Here is a 4,498-nt window from a genome sequence, read left to right as displayed (position 1 = left end):
GAGGTTTGTGTGTGTGCATGTATGTTTTAAATCAGAAATATCAAAGTCAGACAAACACACCACACAAAAATAAAATTACAGGCCAATATCCCTGATGAAGGTAGATGCAAAAATCTTGAACAAAATATTAGTAAACAAAACTCAACAATACATTAAAAGGACTATGCACCATGATTAAATGGGATTTACCCGAGGCAGCAAGGATGGTCCAATATCTGGATATCAATCAATGTGATACACCAAATTGACAAAATGAAAGATCAAAATCATATGATTATCTCAATAGCTGCAGAAAAAGCATTTGACAAAATTCAACATTCATTTATGATAAAAAATGAATAAAGTGGGTGTAGAAGGAATGTACCTCAACATAATGAAGGCAGTATATGACAGACCCATAGCCAACATCATACTCAATGGGGAAAAACTGAAAACTTTTCTTCTAAGATCAGGAGCAAGACGAGTTTGCCTGCTCTTGCCACTTGCATTTAATAGAGTAGTAGAAATCCTTGCCACTTAGACAAGCAAGAAATTAGGCAAGAAAATTACACAAGAAAAAGCAATAAACGGCATCCTAATTGGAAAGGAAGAAGTGAAACTCACTATTTACAGATGACATAATACTGTATATAGAAAACCCTAACGACTCCACCAAAAACTATTAGAACTCTAAATGAATTCAGTAAAAATCAGAAGGTACAAAGTTAGCATACAGAAGTTGGTTGCATTTCTATACACTAATAATGAGCTATCAGGAAGAGAAATTAAGAAAACAATTCTATTTGCAGTTACATCAGAAAAGAATAAAATACCTAGGAATAAATATAACCAAGGAGGTGAAAGACCTGTACTCTGGAAACAATGATACTAATGGAAAGAAATTGAAAATGATGTAAATAAGTGAGAAGATACACTTTCCTTACAGATTGGAAGGATTAATATTGTTGATATTAATATCCACACTATCCAAAGCAATCTATAGATTCAATGCAATCCCAATCAAACTGCCAATGGCATTTTTCACAAAAGTAGAACAAAGAATCCTAAAATTTGTATGGAACCTCAAAGACCCTGAATACACAGAACAGAAGGAAGAACAAAGCTAGAGCTGTTATGCTCCTGACTTCAACATATGCAATAAAGCTATAGTAGTCAAAACAGTATGGTACTGGCACAAAAACAGACATACATATTAATGGAATAGAATAGAGAGCCCAGAAAGAAACTTTACATATACACTCAATTAACTTATGACAAAGGAAGCAAGAATATACAATCAGGGAAAGACAGTTTCTTCAATTAATGGTGTTAGGGAAACTGGACCACTATCTTACACTAGATACAAAAGTGAATTAAAGACTTACATAAACCCATAAAACTTCTAGAAAGAAGCATAGGCAGTAAGCTCTTCGACATCAATCTTAGCAATATTTTTTTGGACCAGTCTCAGGCAAGGGAAACAAAAACTAAAACAAACGGGACTGCATCGAACTAAAAAGCTTTTGCACAATAGCCAAACTGTGGAAGGAGCCTCGGTGTCCATCGAAAGATGAATGGATAAAGAAGATGTGGTTTATGTATACAATGGAATATTACTCAGCGATTAGAAACGACAAATACCCACCATTTGCTTCAATGTGGATGGAACTGGAGGGTATTATGCTGAGTGAAATAAGTCAATCGGAGAAGGACAAGCAGTGTATGTTCTCATTCATTTGGGGAATATAAATAATAGTGAAAGGGAATATAAAGGAAGGGAGAAGAAATGTTGGGAAATATCAGGAAGGGAGACAGAACATAAAGACTCCTAACTCAGGGAAACGAACTAGGGGTGGTGGAAGGGGGGAGGAGGGCGGGTGTTGGAGGGGAATGGGTGACGGGCACTGAGGTGGACACTTGACGGGATGAGCACTGGGTGTTTTTCTGTATGTTGGTAAATTGAACACCAATAAAAATTAATTAAAAAAAAAAAAAAAAAAAAAAAGCTTTTGCACAACCAAGGAAACCATCAAAAAAATGAAAAGGCAACCTACTGAATAGGAGATGATATTTGCAAATCATACATCTGGTAAGGGATTAATATCCAAAATACATAATGAATTTTTACACAACCTAATATTAAAAATTTTTTAGATGGGCAGATACTTCTGAATAGACATTTTTACCCACAAATATATGTAGATGGCTAAGAGGCACATAAAAAGATCATCACTAATTATCAGGCAAATGCAAATCAAAGGGAGCCACAGCCACAGTGAATTACCACCTCACACCTATCAGATTGGCTTTATCAAAAAGACAAAACGAGTGTTGGAGAATGTGGAGAAAAGGAGACCCTTTTACCTTGTTGGTGGGAATGTAAATTGGTGCAGCCACTATGGAAGACAGAATGGAGGTTCCTCAAAATATTAAAGAGAGGACTACCATATGATCCAAGAATTCCACTTCTGGATATTTATCTAAAGAAAATGAAAACACTGATTGGAACCCCTATGTTCTTTGCAGCATTATTTTGATAGCCAAGCTATGGAAGGAACCTAAGTGTCCATTAATGAGTTGAATGAATAAAGATGATGTGGTATAAACATATGCAGTGGAATATACTCAGCCATAAAGAAGAATGAGACCCCTGGGTGGCTCAGTGGTTAAGTGCGTCTGCCTTCGGCTCAGAGCGTGATCCCGGAGTCACAGGATCAAGTCCCACGTCAGGCTCCCTGCATGGAGCCTGCTTCTCCCTCTGCCTGTGTCTCTGCCTCTCTCTGTGTGTCTCTCACGAATAAACAAATAAAATCTTTTTAAAAAGAAGAAGAATGAAACCTTGCCATTTGTGACAAAATGAAGGGACCTAGAGGGTATTATGCTAAGTGAAGTAAGTCAAAAAAAGACAAATACTATGATTTCACTTACATATGGAATCTAAAAAAAACAAATGAACAAACAAAACAGAAAGACTCATAGTTAGAAGGAAAAAGCCTTTAGTTACCAGAAGGGATAGGGGTTGGAGGGAAGGCAAAATATGTGAAGAAGATTTGGAGGTAAAATCTTCCAGTTAAAAAAATAAGTCATGAGGATGTAATGTACAACATAAGGAATAGAATCAGTAATATTGTAATAACTTTGTATAGTGACAGATGGTAACTAGATTTATCATAGGGATCATTTAGTAAGGTATGAAGATCTTTAATCACTATGATGTACACCTGAAATTAATAGGATATTATATGTCGGTTATATTTCAATTTAAAATTAAAGAAATCAGTGTTGGATTTGTCAAATTTTTTTCCTGCATCAGTTTGGATGATTATGTCATTTTCCCTTTTTAGTCTGTTAATATGGTAAATTATATTGATTGGTTTTCAAATGTTATGTCAATCTTACTTTCCTGGGATAAATCTCATTTGGCCATCCTTTTTGTATTATTGTTGAATTCAACTTTCCAATTTGTTTTAGAATTTTTGCATCTATGTCTATGAGGAATATTAGTATGTAATATCTTTTTTATAATGTCTTTCCCTAGTTGTGATAATGGAATAAATATTTGGCCTCATATAATCAGTTTAGAAGTACTCTCTCTTTGATTTACTGGAAGACTTTATGTAGAACCAGTACTATTTCTTTCATAAATGGTTGGTAAAATTCATCATGAAGCCAATGTACTGTTTTCATTTTGATTCAGTTCAAAATATTTTTTCATTTTGATTTTGATTTTCTCTTTTACCTATGGGTTATATTATTGGGGTACCTGAGTGGCTCAGTGGTTGAGTGTCTACCTTTGGCTCAGGTCGTGATCCCAGAGTCCTGGGATCAAGTCCTCCATCGGGCTTCCTGCGGGAAGAGGGAAGCCCTCTCCCTGTGTCTCTTCCTCTTTCTGTGTCTCTCATGAATGAATAAACAAAATCTTAAGTTATATATTATTTAGTTTCCAATTATTTGGGTTTTTAAAAGATATCTTTCTGTTATTGATTTCTTTTTTTTTTGCATTTTTAAAAAATTAAATTCAATTTGCCAACATATAGTATAACACCAAGTGCTCATCCCATCAAGTGCCCTACTCAGTGCCTGTCACCCAGTTACCCCCCCCCCCAAAAAAAATATGGAACACTTCATGAATTTGTGTGCCATCCTTGCTCAGGGGCCATGCTAATCTTCTCCGTATCGTTCCAATTTTAGCATATGTGCTACAGAAACAAGCACACGCTGTTATGATTTCTAATTTAATTCCAAGAGTCAGAGAATAAACTGTGTGTGCTTTGAATCCTTTGAAAATATTGAGTTTTTAAAAAATATTCATTTACTTGAGAGAGACAGGGAGAGGGGGAAGACAGGGAGGAAGATAATCCTCAAGCAGACTCCCCCGCTGAGCTCCGAGCCAGACACAGGTCTTGAACCCAGGACTCTGAGATCCCAACCTGAGCCAAAACCAAGAGTCAGATACTTAATCAACTGAGCCACCCAGTTGCCCTGAAAATATTAAGAGTTTTTTATGTCCCACAACATG

General features: G+C 35.9%; 1 non-coding gene across 1 annotated transcript; it reads right to left on the bottom strand.

Moving 5' to 3' along the window:
- Positions 1-4,087: 4,087 nt before the first annotated feature.
- Positions 4,088-4,194, bottom strand: LOC112911383 (U6 spliceosomal RNA). Its single transcript, XR_003233365.1, has one exon. It is a non-coding gene; the product is annotated as a U6 spliceosomal RNA (small nuclear RNA).
- Between the last annotated feature and the right edge of the window lie 304 nt (positions 4,195-4,498).

The sequence above is a fragment of the Vulpes vulpes genome, chromosome 15, assembly GCF_048418805.1.
Source record: "Vulpes vulpes isolate BD-2025 chromosome 15, VulVul3, whole genome shotgun sequence".
In the NCBI taxonomy this organism is placed as follows: Eukaryota; Metazoa; Chordata; class Mammalia; order Carnivora; family Canidae; genus Vulpes; species Vulpes vulpes.
The sequence above is the reverse complement of the archived record's forward strand: the minus strand, read 5'-3'. Positions and strand labels throughout refer to the sequence as shown.